At 34.0% G+C, this 17,767-nt stretch overlaps 1 long non-coding RNA gene across 3 annotated transcripts; it reads right to left on the bottom strand.

Moving 5' to 3' along the window:
• Positions 1–13,037: 13,037 nt before the first annotated feature.
• On the bottom strand, positions 13,038–15,995 carry LOC112710993 (uncharacterized). 3 transcript variants are annotated; one of them, XR_011865772.1, is made up of 4 exons: positions 15,621–15,995; positions 14,778–15,524; positions 14,640–14,684; positions 13,038–13,126 (listed from the first exon to the last, which is right to left on the bottom strand). It is a non-coding gene; the product is annotated as an uncharacterized lncRNA (long non-coding RNA). The 3 variants fall into 3 exon arrangements; XR_011865770.1 differs by lacking the exon at positions 13,038–13,126 and having other exon boundaries at positions 14,417–15,524; XR_011865771.1 differs by lacking the exon at positions 13,038–13,126 and having other exon boundaries at positions 14,417–15,524; positions 15,656–15,995.
• Between the last annotated feature and the right edge of the window lie 1,772 nt (positions 15,996–17,767).

The following is a 17,767-nucleotide window of genomic DNA, read 5'->3' as shown; positions in this document are numbered from 1 at the left end:
TTTGTGTACATTAGTTGCTAGCATATTAACATGTACCTTGTGCTTAGTAGTGATGGAATAAATCTCAAAACCAGCTTGCATTTTATAAAGTGTGTGGTTTTTGACTGAATAAGGAGTTGTAGGCACCATGGGGAGTCTTTGGGCAATTTAGAGCTTTTAGGCATCTTCTTAAAAAAAAAAAGGGGAGGACGCGCGCGCACGCTGCACGCGCACGCGTCCATGAGCGGATGCACCACCATACACCTTCCAGAGAGTTAGGCCTATCTTGGGCGAACGTTGTGCCTCTAGCCTAACTCGTACCTCGCGAACATGCACTGCACGCTTGCGCGCACATGTTTTTATAAGAAAATGTGCGCGCTCGCACACATACCGCGTGTGCGCCGGTCTAGTGACACAACTTCCAGGCCAAATCCAGAGAGTTGCGCCTACTCTGGGCCAGCACCATACCTCCAGCCCAACTCCTTGCACGCGTATGCGCACCGTACGCGCACGCATCCTTACCGACTTTCACCACCCACGCGTGAGCGCCTAAGGCGCGTACACGTCGAACCCCAAATCCATCATTATACGCGAACGCGCACCATGCGCGTGCGCGCGTCAAAAAAAAATTAATAAAACCCAACAACCCTAAGAAGTGCCTACATGCTTGTTAAACCATAATATGCACCCTCCTTACATTACGTTCATTCTCTCACAATAATTAGTACGCTTTGATTGTGTAACCTGTTGCAACTTAGCATCACTTTCAATTTCTCATAGTTACACAATTGGACTTTATTGTTTGTAACACCAATTATTGTGAAGTCCATTTTGGCATTTCTATATATTCATGCTTGTGAACATGACTGTTGCGCATAACTTGCACTCCTCTCCCCATTGGGCAATTCTCCATCATACCATTAATTACCAACTTCACTTTTCTAACTCACTGATTTTTATAACTGCTAACTTCACTTTTACTTACACTTGACCCTTTAACCATTCCCTTAAGGTATGATGATGGATATGCCTAATCCTTGAGAATTGTGACACTTTGATTGGTATCCTGAATTCTTGGTTTATGTTTCCAATTATTCTAGGCTTACTTGCAAACCAAGTTTTCGATTCCAAGTTCACATCATGATGATTTGCCATTCATCTTGCATCCTGACTATGCTCCTATTTGCTTCATACTACATGTTTAATTGCTCATATTCCACCATATTCTACTTTTAGGATGTCGGACAAAAGAAATAGAAAGAGAACACCAGAACCTACTATTGCCTCACTTCAAGCATATGCTCCACAAACCTCTAGATCTCGCCCTGACCTTCCGGATTAGCATCGGGGACGATGCTTAATCTTAAGTGTGGGGAGGTCGCCGTTGGCACCACATTTTGGGCGCATTTCCTAGTTATATTTTCCTAACATTGTGTTAGATATTTTGGACACATTTTGGTTGTTGCATACTCTTTTATTTTGGATGTTAGATATTAGTAGATTTTTCTCTATATAGTTATCTTCTTAGTAGCTTGTAGTTGTGATTAGAAAATATTAAGACGTAGTCAACCCTTTTACATATGAAATTTGTTTTAACTAGAAATAGAAAGGGAAAACTAAGAAATTTTGGAATTTTTCAATCACAACAATGCTTAGTCAAAATAATGGAACTTTTCAAGGAACCCATCTAGAGAGCACAACCCAATTGACTGAAAAAAAATTTTGTAACTTGCTTGAATTCATACTTTGTAAAGCATGTATTAAGCTAAGAACACAAGCTTGTGAGACTTGAGCCTATTAATGTGGTTACATTTTATAACCACTTATTTTCCATTCTTGTGTGCAATTGTTCTCTTTCTATGATTGTGATCCTTGATTTGCTTGATTCTATATGTCCATTTATTTCTTGTATTCATGCATTTGTATGATTGAGGCCATTATTTCATTAGCCCACGTACCCAAATAGCCTACCTTTTACTCTCCATTGTTAGCCAATTTTGAGCCTATGCTTAACCAACTTATTCTTATTTTAGCTCACTATAAGCCCGAGGCAGAAAACCAATGAAAGCCCCTTGCTTGGATCTTTGATTAGCCTAGGCTAGTGAGAGTGTTTATTATTCAAAGTTGGTGAGTCTTGGGAACATTGGATGGGATAAAAAAAAAAGGGGTAATACACTTCCACATTTAGGAATTGGGAACATATTCATGTATTGATTGAATGTATAGGACTTTATGCAATTGATGTCCTTGTACAAAGTATGAAAAGAAAAAAAAAAGAAGAGAAAAAAATGAAAAAATGAAAAAAATATATATATAAAAAAAAGAGAAGAAAAAGAAAGAAGAAAATGAAAAGAAAGCAACCAAAGGGGACACAACGCCCCGAAGTGAAGCACAATAAAAGGGAATCAATGCATAAGTGTTATGAATCAAGGAATAAGATGCATGAATATGTAAGAAAAAAAGTGAAGAATGGGTAGTTAGATTAGTACTTAATTGTATAGGTCATTGCATAGGTTAGGTGGGAAAGTATATGCTAATCAAAGGTCTAAACTTTAGTCCGCTTAACCATAAATAATCCTACCTTGACCCTAACCCCATTACAACCTAAATGAAAGACCTCATGATGAATGTATGCATGCATTGAATAGGTGTTGATTGTTAGAAGAAAATCAAATTTTGGAAAGCATGATTAGAAGGGAGTTGAGTGAATTAACCCTTAAACACTTGAGTGAATAAAGCGGATACACATCCGGTGAGGGTTCAAAAGTTCAATTACATGTCATCACCATATTATCTGTATTCTTGCAAGCTTGGATTTCTTTTGATAATTCAATACAATTGTGGTTTGGACTTGATACCTATTGCTCTAGATCTTATGCTTATATATGTTCTCTTGGAAGTTGAGTTATGTTGACCAAAGCATTTGCACTAACTTTAGGTAGTTGCATTTAGATAGGACTCATATGGTTTAGTTACATTTAATAAATGTCATACCCCTTGTTTCCTACTTATTTTAGCATGAGGACATGCTAAGGTTTAAGTGTGGGGAGGTTGATAAACCCCATTTTTAGGGTTTATCTTGTATTGAATTTAGAGTATTTTGATGACCTTTTCTCGCATTTAGCCTATGAATTAGCATGGTTTTGTTATCTCTCCTGTATTTGTGCTTAAGTGTAAAAACATGCTTTTTAAGCCTTTAATTTGATAATTTTAATTCATCATTGATTCCATAAGATGCCTTGATGTGTTTGCTAGTAATCTCAGGTTGAAATAGGCTAGGCATGGATCAAAGGAGTAAGGAAGGAAGCATGCAAGTGGAGAGAAGCACAAAAAGCCAAAGAATTGATCTCGGCCAAGCACGCGCACGTGCACAAGGCGCTCGCGTGCACATTGCGGAATTAGCCAGGGACGCGCACGCGTACCGTGCGCGTACACATCGTAGTCCGCACGTGATTCTGTTATTGCAACACGTGCCTGGCGATTTTGGAGGGTTTCAGCAACCAACTTTGGCGCCAAACTGCATATAAGAACCAAGGATTGAAGGGGATTAACACACATTCACATCCACACACTCATTCCACAAGTTTTCTTAGATATTTTTAGTTAGTTACATTTGTAGAGGGAGAGACTCCAACCTCTCTCTAGGGTTCATCTTCTTCTTCTCAATTCTCAACCATTCCTTGGTGAGATCTATTGCAACTCTCAATTTACTTTGTTCATGTTGTAGATCCTCTTCTCTAATCTCAATTAGTGCTTGTAATTGTTCAATTCTCATAGATCTTAGATTTAACTTTGTTGTTTTGGATTCTATTAATGCATTGGAAATCTCATTTTCATTGTTGATTCATTGTTGATTGTTGTTAATCTCTTGTATTGAATTACTTTGATTCTTCTCAATTCTACTATGTCTTTTATTCTTGCTCCCCAAGTGTCTGAGAAAATGCCAACTTTAGATATGGAGTAGCATTCCCTCACTTGGCCTAGTGGTTGAGTCATTGGAGATACTTGAATAATGGATGTCAATTGTTGATTGAGGATTGAGAATTGCTAATTGACTTGGAGTGCACTAAAGCTAGACTTCCCTAGGGTAAGACTAGGACTTGTGACTCAAGTTAGTTACTTTTGCTTGACTTTCCTCTATGATTAGGGGTTAACTAAGTGAAGCAACACTCCATTGTTATCACAATTGAAGGAAGCTATAGTGATGGAACTTCCAATGTTCAACCTTGGCCAAGGCTTTTAATATTGATTGATTGTTGTTTTCTTTTATTAGCACTTTTATGCCATACTCTTTAAACCACAAAAGACCACTTAACCAATAACATGCATCCTTGTAGCATTCCTAGGAAAGAACGACTCGGGATTAATACTCTTGATCATAGATTGTAGAATTGTTTGATGATGAATTTTGTGTTGGTTTAGACTATACTACGATTGGTTACTTGATAATTTCTATACCGGCTAAGAATTCATTCATCAGTGGCTTATTGTTAAACCTATTCTGGATTCTTCCACCTTGAGTATTACTGAAGCCTTGCTGAGGCTTCTATTGATCCTTCTATGAAAGGTTAGGATGATTCCTCCATGAAGGATTGTAGGTGTTTCCATAGGGTTATCCCATATAATTCACCTCCTCTATCTTGGGTTGGTCAGGATCATAAGCTTCTCCTTCAGAGGAAGCTTTTTGAGTATTGACTTGTTAGGTCAAGATATTGTTCTAAGCCAATATAGCATCCAGAGTGTCTACTTCGAGAACTCCTTTCTTCTGAGCTACCCCATTATTCACAGGGTTTCTCATAGAAGTGTACATGAATTGGTTGTTTGCAACCGTCTCAATAAGTTCTCTTGCTTCTGCATGCGTTTTCTTCAAGTGGAGTGATCCACCGGTAGAGCTGGTCAATGATATTTAGGACATCTCAGACAAACCATCATAGAAGATGTCTAGGATAGAGCATTCTGAGAGCATGTCAGGAAATGTATCAGTTTCTTGTATCTTTTCCATGCTTCATAGAGGGATTCACCTTCTTCTTGTCTAAAGGTTTAAACTTTCAATCTAATTTTGCTCATCTTCTAAGGTAAAAAGAACTTGGCCAAGAAAGCATTGATCAATTTTTCCCAAGTGTCTAGGCTTTCTCTAGGTTGAGAGTCCAACCATATCCTAGCTCTGTCTCTAACTGGAAAGGGAAAGAGCATAAGTCTGTAGAATTCAGGATCTACTCCATTGGTCTTAACAGTGTTACAAATCTGCAAAAATTCAGATAGAAACTGATGTGGATCTTCTAGTAGAGGCGTATGGAACTTGCAATTCTGTTGCATTAGCGAGACTAATTGAGGCTTAAGCTCAAAGTTGTTTGCTCTAATGGTAAGTATGGAGATACTTCTTTCATAGGAATCAGAAGTTGGTATGGTGTAGTCACCAAGAACCTTCTTGCATCTCCTTCATTATTAGGCTCAGCTGCCATGTTTTCATCTTCTTGTTCGAAAATCCCTGTGAGGTTTCCTTCGGAGTGTTGTGCTTTAGCTTGTTGTAAACGCCTCTTTAAGGTCCTCTCAGGTTCAGGATCAAGATTAAAGGGAGGTTCTTTATATCTGTTCCTGCTCATAAACAACAGAAAGAAAACAAGAAAGAAGAAGAATGGGAGCTCTATGTTCAAGAACAGAGGACTCCCTGTGAGATGTGAAGAAGAAAGAAGAATGTAGATAGAGAGAAGAAAAAAAGAATTCGAATAAAAGGGAAGAAGAATTCGAAAATTAGAAGTAAAAAGAGAAAATATTTTTGTTTTTATTTTATTTATTAATTAAATTCGAAAATAAAAACTAATTAACCGAAAAGATTTAAAAATTAAATAATGAACTTCGAAAAAAAGAGAGAGAAATAGAGAAGATATTTTCAAATATTAGAAGAGAGAAGAATTAGTTAGGAAGTTTTGAAAAAGAAGAAAGAGAAAACAACTAATTAAGAAAGATTTGAAAACAAGATAAGATATAAGATTAGAAAAGATTTGAATTTAAAATTTAAAATTTAAAAGATAAGATAGTAATTGAAAAGATTTGAAAAAGATTTGATTTTGAATCTTAAAATTAGAAAAGATAAGATAAACATGTGAAAACGGTTTGAAAAATATTTGAAACAGATAAGGTTTGAAATTTGAGTTTTGAAAAAGGCTTGATTTTTGAAATTTTAAATTTTACATTTTGAAATTGAATTTTAAAATTTGAATTTGAAATTAGATAAGATAAGATTTTTAAATTTTAAAGAAAGATAAAAAGATAAGATAGTAATTTAAGAAAAGATATGATTTCTGAAAAGAATTAAATTTGAAATTTAAAACTAAGATAAGATAAGATAATGATTTTGAAATTAAAATTTGAAATTTTGGTGATATTTTCGAAAATCAAAGTAAAAAGATAGAAAAGATATAATTTTATTTTTTTTTTTACTTTTTGAATTAATGACGAGAGAGAAAAACAACCAATAGACACCAAACTTAGAATTTTTAGATCTAAAAGTAATAATTTTCGAAAATTGAAAGGAAAAACACTTAATGACACCAAACTTAAAATTTTAAAGATCAAAACAAGAAGAAAAACAAGAACAACTTGAAGACCAAGAAAAACACCAAGAACAAACTCGAAAATTTCAAAGTAATTAAAGAATACACAATGGACACCAAACTTAAGATTTGACACTAGACTCAAACAAAAGACACTATTTTTGAAAAGTTTTGAAAAAAGACTCAAGAAAGTTCGAACTCTAACAAGAACAAGAACAAAAGACTCAATCAAAAGATAAAGATTAATAAAAAAAAGAAAAGATTTTTGAAAAATTTTTTATTTTTTCGAAAAAAAAAATAAAAGACTCAAACAAAATTAAAAACAATACCTAATCTAAGCAACAAGATAATCCATTATTTTTTTCAAACTCAAATGATCCCCGACAACGGCACCAAAAACTTGGTGCACGGATTCCCACACTCCGTACAACTGAACTAGCAAGTGCACTGGGTCATCCAAGTAATACCTGAGGTGAGTCAGGGTCGATCTCACGAGGATTGTCGGCTTGGATCAAATAATGTTTATCTTGTAAATGTTAGTTAGGCGGATAGAAAAGTTGTTTAATTGTTTAAAAGCATGAAAGTAAAATAAAGATAGCGTTACTGAGTGGTTGTGAATCTAATGATAAGAAGATAGTTAAGGCTTCAGAGATACTTTGTTTTTCTGGATCAATACTTTCTTACTATCTACTCTAACTGTGAATGATTGCTTCTGTAGCAGGCTGTATGTGATCAACGCCGGTTTGAGCGGCCGCCAATCTTCCTCTAGGTTGAACACCAGTTTTAGTGCGCATCCAGTATGAATGAGGGTGAAGCTCCTGCAGTTCATCCCCTTGGTGATCCTAATCAAAACTCCACAGACAAGGTCAAATCTTCCAGATCAGAGAATGCTGCGCCTTGAGTCTAGCCTTTACCACAAAGACCCTAATCTCCCCATACCTCAGCTAAACTGATGTTTCGAGAAGTCCCTAATGAAGTCGTGGATTAGCCGTCTAAGAGACGTATCCTTAAGCTAGTGGTTCATTGATATTTGATGAAAGATGCTTGTAGAACCCATGTAGAATAGAGATAACTTTTGATGGTTCAACTCATGCATAAGGTTGAAAAACGAAGATATATCTTAGGAGAGAATCAAACATGAATTGAAATAGAACAGTAGTGCTTTTACTAATCCATAAAACTCAGCAGAGCTCCTAACCTTAAGTTAGGAGGTTTAGTGGCTCATACTGTACATAATGGTGTTCAAAAATATGATATGCTGGAGAGAGATCCTAAACATGGTTGATCTTCTCCTATATATACTAATCTAGTAACTAAGGATTACAAAAATATGATAGGCTTAGGCTTGTAGTGTAAAAATTCACCTCCGAGGCCCACTTTGTGGGTGTTTGGGCTAAGCTAAGGGTGTGTCCACGTGCTAGTAAGGCTCTTGGGTGTTGAACACCCCCTTTGGACTCCTCTTTGGGCGTTGGACACTTGCCACCTCTTTGTGGGCATTGGACGCCAGGACTAGGGTAGATGGCTGCCGTTGAACGCCAGTTTTGGGCCTTTATCTCCAAAGACAGGTATAAATTATTAAATATTGATGGAAAGCCCTGGATATTAGCTTTCCATAGCCATTGAGAACGCTTCATTTGGATATCTGTAAATCTAGAAATGCTTGCTTGAATGCACGGAGGTCAGATCCTGACAGCATCTGCTAAGCTTTCTTTGCCTCTGTATCAGACTTTGTTAAAACTCTCAGATTTCAGCTAGAAAATACCTGAAATCACCATAAAACACAACTCATAGTAAAATCCAAAAATGTGAATTATACACTAAAACCTATGAAAATATAATCAAACTTAAACAAAACATGCTAAAAACTATATGAAAATGATGCCAAAAAGCGTATAAAATATCCGCTCATCACTATACTTGACGTAACTGGTCATGATTGTGCTTGAACCTCATTACTTGTGATAGTGACTGAAATTGGTTGGGTTGTGGTGAATTGGATGTGATTGAGCTGTTTGGGCCTGAAGCCATGATTGATTATGTGATGGGTCGGAGGTCATGATTGGTTTGAGTTGTGGTTTAGTAAAGTATGAAATATCAAGCGGGTTCAGCATCGACTTAATGAACCTATGTTTGGAATAGGTTGGTCATTCATTCCATTAGGAAACTTTTAAAATTCTTTTTTCTGAAAAAAGAGTTTGGATTTCTGGTTAATTAACTGATTTCTTTTTAAAAGGTTTTGGATTTTTGATGGTTAAACCATCTAATTTTAAAGGATTTAGAAACTTGTAAATAGTCATTATAAATGAACTTAACTCTAAACCCTGACCTTACTAAGAACTCCCTAGTTTTTACCCCTTACACCTCTTCAGATGAATACGAGAGTCTTGCTCTACGAGATTAATCATTTGTATATCCACGACGACCCAGTGCAAGGCTGCGAGTATTACATCTATTGTGAAACATCTCGTGTACATAATTATGTAGTACGTGGTAGATCTTTTCAGCATCTTATTAATACACCTTTCTTTGAATCTCGATGTACACTATAAATTTTCTCTTTCTTTGATGCAACCTGAGGAGGACCCTGAAATCATAGATATCTCTTCTGGTAGTGATGAGATAGATGAGGCACCAATGAGCGGTCATCACTACCTACCCAATGGCTTTTTCTGAGTGGTTTTTGGATCAGAGACGAGAAGACTTTTTGAGGCGTCCAGTCTAACTTCGATACATTAGAATATTTCCCTCGCTCTTGCTAGCATGCTCAGAGGGAATAGGCATATCATAGAGTTAGGCTAGCCTGTGTGCCAGTTTAAGGGCTTTAGGACAGGCTAAGGCCTAAGACGTCTTATGTTCATAAATGTATATATATATATAAGTTGCTGACTGAGGGGTGTTGTATTATAGTTCTGTACTAGTATAACTGAGCCACTTCTGGATCACGATGTACATTATGGTGTGATGTTCTATGTATTTCCTTCTACTATTTTCTAAATGTGTGTACTCATATTTCCTTGTTATACTGTATGTATGCGACTCGATACTACTATTGTTTTAAAAAAAATACTCGAAAACTCGCAAGGTGTTGACAACAAACAAGCTTATACTTAATAATTATTATTACGTATGGGGAAACAAGTTTGTAATGTTCAGCTTCTAGTATGATCATGACATGCTGGGAGTTGGGTTGTTACAATAGGCATGCATCATGCTGCATTTATTTGCTTTGTCTATGTGTGCTTAAGTGTTTTGGTTTGTCTATCGGATAAATTTTGTCTAATTATTATTTGTTGTACTTGCTGTAATTGCTCTCTAGTTGTGTTTTCCTTGCATTGTTTGTGCCTATGATTAGTTCTGTTTTGGGATTGAGTTTTGATAGTGATTTATTTTAAATTGGGTCGGAGGCCAGGTTGATTTAATTTGGGTCCGAAGCCGGGTTGATTTATTTTGGACCGGAGGCTAAATTGATTTGATTTGGGCTGGAGGCCGAGTTGATTTAATTTGGGATGGAGGCCGAGTTGATTTGATTTTGGCCAGAGGCTGTGATTGATTGGATTAGTGGTAAGTTTTGGTTAAAATCGTTTCTTAGTAAGTAGTGAAATATATGAAATGTTATTTTGTATGAAATTTTTATAAGAAAAATATCAGTTTTTGATTTGAATAATAAACTCATGATTACTGCGATAGAAAATAGTTTTATTTAAAATATCTTATTACGATAATTCTTAAAAATCCTCTACTGAAAACCAGCGAGGATGATGTTCTCACCTCCCGACAGGCTTCTCTTTTTAGGACGGACGAGGAAACTCATGAAGTTTTTGCTAAGTCCTTAGTTGTACTGTTTCTACTTATATATGTATATATGTCATAGTTTTTTCCTCGCCTTTGTCATTATAAATTTGTAAGAGGAATAAAAGTTGTATAATTTGTCTGTATACAATATATATAAGTTTCTTGTATAAGAAGTCTTGTATATATATATATATATACATGTTGGTAAAAATTTAAAAGTATTTCTATTTTTTCCAAGAAAAATAGCGATACAGTTTCGAGTTAAAGGCTCATATCTTATTATTAAATATATGGATGTTGTCGTAATATTCTCGCTATCAGAGTGGTGCAGCCAGAAGTGTGACATTCTGATAGTGAGAGTGTTACATGTCTGTGTTAATTCTATTTTGAGACTGTGTGTTGATTTATTTATGTGCTGGGCTGGATGCCGAGATTTGTTTATATCTTGGGCGAAGGCCGAGAGTTGTTTATATGATGGGTCGAAAGCCGTGGTTGGTTATGTTTGGGCCAAGGCCGTGATTGGTAAGTGATGTATGTATTGTTCCTGTTACTAAGAAGGGAAAAATGAATTTGAATTGTCGAATAGTTAATTGTTGTGGTTTAAAATGATTCATAAGGCGAATGATGATCATTACTTTTGAAATTCATTCTTCTTTTTATATGTATCTTCTTATGACAACTCTTAAACCTTCTACTGAGAACCTACGAGAACGATGTTCTCACCCCCTACAAACTTTTCTTTTCAAGACGGACGAGGAAGCTGTGTGAAATTTTTGCTCAGTTCTTAATTGTGATGTTTTCTTTGGATATATTAGTCATAGTTTATCCCTCGCCTTTGTCATTATGATTTGTAAAAGGGATAGGAGTTGTAATGAAATGTATGTATATAATATTTGTAAGTTGCTTGTGTAACAAGTTGTATATATATATATATGTTTGTAAAGTGAAAAAGAACTTTTGTTTTTTTAAAGAAAATAGCGATACAGTTTCGAGTTAAAAGTTTCTATTTTATTATTAAGTATATAGAAGTCATCGTAATATTCTCGCTATCATTATGGTGCAGTCAGAAGCGTCACACTTTGATATATGGATATAATAATTTACCTAAGTTTTGTCCACTTTAAAAAATCTCAATTTCATTCACTTGTGATATTAGTGAAGGTCTCAATACTTATTCTTCACCATCATCTCATATTTTTAGTTCTTGTATTATTTAGTTGCCAATAATAAAAATATTTTTCTTAAAAATTTATCTATCTTTAATCTATCTTCTTAATTTTTTTTTTTTTACATAATTTCTTTCAATAAAACTTTACCTGAATCAGAACCGTATACTTTGAGACAAATAAAAGTATTTTATAGCATATATAGTCTATTTTTTAGATCCAATTGTTGTAAATCTTTGGATATTCATTGGCTGAAATTTAAGGCTAGTCTTTAATCCTTTCGGAGTTTACCGTTTAATTAGTAGGAATCTCGTGGTGATCAAATGCAGGACATGATACTTAAAGAACCGAGCAACCATATTATTTATCGAAAATGTTTAGTAACCAAAGAAAATTAGCCAAAAACAGTCATAACTTGCCTTATTTAGCATTCATTAATGAATGTCAAATAAGGTAAGTTTTGGATATTTTTTTTTTGTCTCCTTAGCATTACCCACCACTTATATTATACCTCATCACGGTTATAGAACACAATCTGTTTAAATGTTTTATGGCCGTATAATAATTTCTCCGGGAAAAGGTTGTCCTTAATAGTAGTGATCGCGACAATCGACAAAGTGGTAGTCAACGTTAAGGTGACCTTTCTTGTATCCAACCCCATCGGTGTCGATCTCTCTAAACACATTCACGTCCAAGTTGATGCCTCCATGGCCGCACTTATCCACTATTCTCACTGTTTTTGTATCTCCTGTTGCAGTGTTTGTTACCTGCTTAACCACGCTGTTAGCAATTATTATATTCTAGTATACGAGTATGTGTGAGTGCGTAGAAATTTAAATGAATGACATAATATACATGTAAATTTGAAAGTTGGTATTTTCTCCGTACATGCAAATACATAGAGGAATAATGTTATACTTCAATTTCAGGTAGTTAAATACGTCTTAGTTATTAATATTAAAAAAATGTTATTTGCTTTCATTTTTTTATATAATATTTTCTGTTTTTTCCCGAAAAATGGGTTTCCATATTTTTATTTAAAATATTCAGTTTAAAAAGATAAGAGTACCGCTTAAAAACAAATATTAAAAGAAAATTGACATGGATTTAGAAAACTTATGTGAAGCTAATGATTATTAATTTTTAAAGAAATCGGTATAATTTGTCTGAGTTAATGTATATTTTATATTATAATATGTATTTTATGCGAATAGCCGATTTAGATATCATAATTGCATTGAAAAAAGATAAGAAATTGTTTAAGTTGAAAATTACACAAAGACATTTGCCACAAGAAGGTTTGCCATGAGCGCCAACAGGTCCGCAGAAGGCGGCCCAGCCGTATTTACTGCGCCATGTGAGGGGCATGTTGGCGTACCAAGTAGAGCAGTAGCCCTTTGCAGCAGGCAAGTCCCAACCAATAAGATGAGGGTGGTACATATGGTAGGTTGCCGTTACGTTGCGCGCACTTTGTCCGCGCACCACCGTTGCTGCCACCGCGCACCACAACAATGCAAAAATCAAGTGCCTTTCTGTAATTTTTTTATCCATTCTTTGAGGTGCCCTAATTTGAAATTTTGTTCTTGTTTTATGTGCTTTGAGTTCAAAATGTTACGTTGTGCTCACACCCTGCCTCTATTTATATTCAAAAACACAAAGCAAATTAAAAATACAAGCATGCTAGTAATCTTTAGTTTATAATTTTTAATTTGCCTTTTGGAATATGTGTATGTTAAGTTGTGAACGATTCTAACCTTATATATTAAAGTAAACTAGCTATAGGTAGTATTGATCATCACCACGCCCACAAGGTGATATAAAAGGGCACGAGGCAAAACAAAGAGCAACATAGAAATAATCAAATTGACAATGGACATCTCTTATAATGTGGCAAGTGATAACTTAATGTTACTTTATCATATCATCTTCAATAGCTAGAACGAATTGTCAGTGTTTATATATATATATATATATATATATATATATATATATATATATATATATCTTTAATTTCACATACACTTTGTATCTAAAACATGAATCATTTAGAAATTAATGACAATGTATGTATAGATTCGATTGTTAGAAGATTATTATAATATAATTTTATTGTGATCTAATCCTAATTACTGATAAATTATTAATGATTTATATATATTCATTCGTTAATGCTAATATATATATATATATATGAATTTTATCCAACCCTCTCTAAAATAAAAGATAATTTACTTTTTATAATATATTTAATAATTATTGGATAAAAGTAATTGGCTTATTATAATTATTATGATTAACTTTAATTTTTACTTTAATATAAATTTTGATTACCTAATTAATTAATCATCATATAATATTTTTGATAAATTATAAAAATTACAAGACATCAAAATTTCTTAAAACTCTCTTGATAAATTATAAGGAGAACGGATTACAAGAACATATATAATAGTATAGAAAAATTAAAGGTGTTAAAAGAAAAAGAAAAAGGAGACTATAGTAGTACAAGATTTTCGCTACTTTGTGATTTTTTTTCTATTTTGTGGCAATTTAAAATCCAATGAAAAATTTTTTGGAAATTTTACAAATCTCCAAAATTTGAAATGTCACAAACTTATTTGTAGAGATTTTACAAAATTTTCAGGACCTCTTTTGGTAGCAGTTTAAAATTCCCACAAATATCATATTCAATTTTTTAAAAAAATGCTACAAACTGAACAGCAAAACCCATGTATAGAATTAAACAACTATGCCACACAATACTGTCGTTATTTAAATTTAAGTTGACACCAATTAAAGCACTAAAATACATAATTAGACAATAGTTATAAATTCTTTACAAGTTGATAGAAACACACCAAAAAAATAAATTCTCCACGCATGGAATAAAATCATATACCCAAATATTAAAGCGGGACCAAAATGTAAAAAAAAAATTTCCAAATTTATAATTTCAAATACAGAACAATATTCCAATGTCCATACTTGGAACTAGAACTGAATCCAACACTTGCACCATTTATTCAATCGTACAATTCAGCTTCCTTAAATCAAACCAATTACCACAATAGAGCTTAAATCTAACCTAGAATCAACCTGCGATTTAAAAATGAAAAAGAAAAAGAGAGAATAGCAAATGAAAGACTACCTGGCCCATTTCAATTAGTGAAGTACTGGCTCCAATTAATGAAAGCTGCACCCAGAAATACCTTAGTAGGATATTAATTAGTTTAACAAACTAGTAAGATAGTTCCATGTAATCATATGTTAAAATTGTAATTTTTACCTTATTAGGATATTGAAAGGCTAGTTTGTTGAGCCAATATATCCTTTTCAGAATCAGTAAGAACATATAACTGTTATCATGTAATTATATTAGTTAATAATTAAATGTATATAACAATAAAGCTCTGCAAATGATATACCAATTAAATTGAGATATCTTCCTTTTGAGCACCTCATTCTCCTTTCTTAGTTTCATGATTTTCTGTTTTAGAGTCTCCACTTGCCAGTTTGAGGTCATTTCTTGCTGCTAATCTACCAACTTTTCTTTGCAAATCACTAATGCAGGGTTCAGGATAACATCCGTCCTTATTTCTTGATAACATTATTATTACTAAAATGCTAATGAATCAAGTAGAATTAGACTTTAGGTTTTTGGATGTTTTACTTTTTGGAACAATGTTGTGTACTCATTCTATATCATACTCAAACCTGGCACACACCACTCTCCATTAGATCATACACCTCATTTAAAGTTTAATGGTATAGAGGTATATATGTGTCGGTATAAAAGAGAAAATAAACAATTGCAGAAATATTGTGAATCTTATGCCTGTGATGCCTACTTCTCTATGACCAAATAAAAATTTTTCAAAACAAGAATGCATGTATAGAATGATAGAATAAGTGATATGGGGAATCAATCAACACTTACATTCCTTTTCCAATTTTTTTATTTTTCAGTTGAACTCATTTTTTTCTTTCTGCTCAGCCAGCAAGCATTCTCTCAAGTCTTGAATCTCAACATTATCTGTCAAATGATGTTGTGAAACATATCTTCAGGCCTTTATTACCAACACGTAGAAACTGAAAACAATGCAATTATTGGAAAAACAAAGTGCCTTACTTTTTGATACCACTTCAAAATGGATTTGGTCTAACCTGTTAGCTAAGACTTGCATATGATTCGTATGTGCAGTTAAATCTTGATGTAGTTGACTTGTGGTTGATTCATATGTTGCTTCCTTAAGTAGATATGCCCTAAAATAATAGAAAGAGATCAATAATAAACAGAAAAGCTTCACTGATAGACCTTTTTTATGTGAATCATCAAATACTCTTTTTTTTTCATATTCTTTTTGTAGCATGTTGAAAGCCTTCTTATGTTCTTGCACCGAGAAAATAACCAAGGGAGGTAACGAGTGTATAATCAAAATGTGGTGGAAATTTAATTAAATTTTCATCTTTAAATTGATTAAGCACCTTTTGTTGTTAGAGATGAGTAGACATTAAATTAGTTGTTGAGTTTGAAAAGCTAATATTAAAATGATAATCAAATATTATTAAAATATTAATTAGATGTTTATTAAATTATTACGAATTGTTTGTTTAATGAATTTTGTTTAATACACAGGAAAGCAATTTAAGTTTCATATTGGCCCAATAAACAAACGAGCAAGTACATGTACATCAATATAAATTCAACCATCAACTTGATCCAAAATTTAGTGGCTGAACTTTGAAATAAGAAAAAGACAAGCCCAATCAAAAGCCCATAAAATTAAAGAAAGGAACCCAAAAGACCACAAGCCCCATACAATTCCCTAACTCTTGGTAACTGAAACTTTAAATTCAATTCAATTAAGTTCCTTGAAACTTCCACCAAAAGCCATCACTTCTCTTTTATCTCTCTTCTCTCTCTTGTTTTGGTCACATAACTTAATTAAGAAGAAGAAAGAAGAAAATGAAAAAACTACAGAAGATAGATTTTGAAGAAAGGCAAAAAAATTGTTGCCAAATCAAAGGAAAAAGGAGGGGCTTTGGTCAAGTAGCAAATTTCACTCGGTCAAAGCACATCAAAAGTTCATTTCCTCATTTGTGGTAGGACGAGGAACCAAGAAGAAAGCCACAAGGTCTCAAGCACAACAGAAGCAACACTGGAAAATGTGAAGTCAACATGGTTCAGAAGCTCATCAACATTCAAAATCAAAACTTGGGGCCAAATTCTAGCTCAACGGTCAAGATTGAAGAAGCTTGAAGAAAAAGGATGAGAAAGAATAGGTAACATGCATGCAATAGACTCGGTTCTCTCTCTCCTCTCTGATGAAGTCGTTGCTAGTCTCTAATGTTGGAGAAGAAGACAGTGTTAGGGTTGAACCTGATTGAACCTTGGAAGCTTTACTCTTCTATATTAAGGGTGAACGGCCAAGGGTTAAAGACAAGGAGAGTAAGTGAAAAGCACAGAGTTCACTCTCATAGCTACCCAAGCTGTTAGAGTTCTTCTACTTTATGTAGTTCATTTAGTATTTTCTTTTTCTCAATTTTAATTTGTCATAGTCTCATTGAAAAAGGTAAACATGGTGAGGTTTGTAAGAAACAACCAATGAAAGGTAAAAGCTAACGAGTTAAATTGTGAGAGAAAGCCATAAGATGTCCCAGGTTTGCTTTGTACATCTTCCTATTTTGTGTCATGATCCTATGAAAATTCCCTTGCAAGTTGGGTTAGCATTTTGCAATTGAAAGCTAGGAAGGGTCCTAGTCAAATTCGGATTGGGTTAGAATCTAAATTTGTCCCAGATATAATTGGGTAGATGATTAATGAATTTTTGCCAATATAGAAATTATCGAGCAATCAATCGTAGTATAGTCTAAACCGACGCAAAATCCATCATCAAACAATTCTACAATCTATAACCGAGAGTATTAGTCCCGAGTCGTTCTTCCCTAGGAATGCTACAAGGATGCATGTTATTGGTTAAGTAGTCTTTTGTGGCTTGAAGAGTGTGGCATAAAAGTGCTAATAAAAAAAAACAACAATCAATCAATATTAAAAGCCTTGGCCAAGGTTGAACATTGGAAGTTCCATCATTATAGCTTCCTTTAATTGTGATAACAAAGGAGTGTTGCTTCACTTAGTTAACCCCTAATTATAGAGGAAAGTCAAGTAAAAGTAACTAACTTAAGTCACAAGTCCTAGTCTTATCCTAGGGAAGTCTAGCTTTAGTGCACTCTAAGTCAATTAGCAATTCTCAATTCTTAGTCAACAATTGACAT

The sequence above is a fragment of the Arachis hypogaea genome, chromosome 9 (genome assembly GCF_003086295.3).
Source record: "Arachis hypogaea cultivar Tifrunner chromosome 9, arahy.Tifrunner.gnm2.J5K5, whole genome shotgun sequence".
NCBI classification, from domain to species: Eukaryota; Viridiplantae; Streptophyta; class Magnoliopsida; order Fabales; family Fabaceae; genus Arachis; species Arachis hypogaea.
This window is presented reverse-complemented; position numbering and strand designations above follow the sequence as displayed.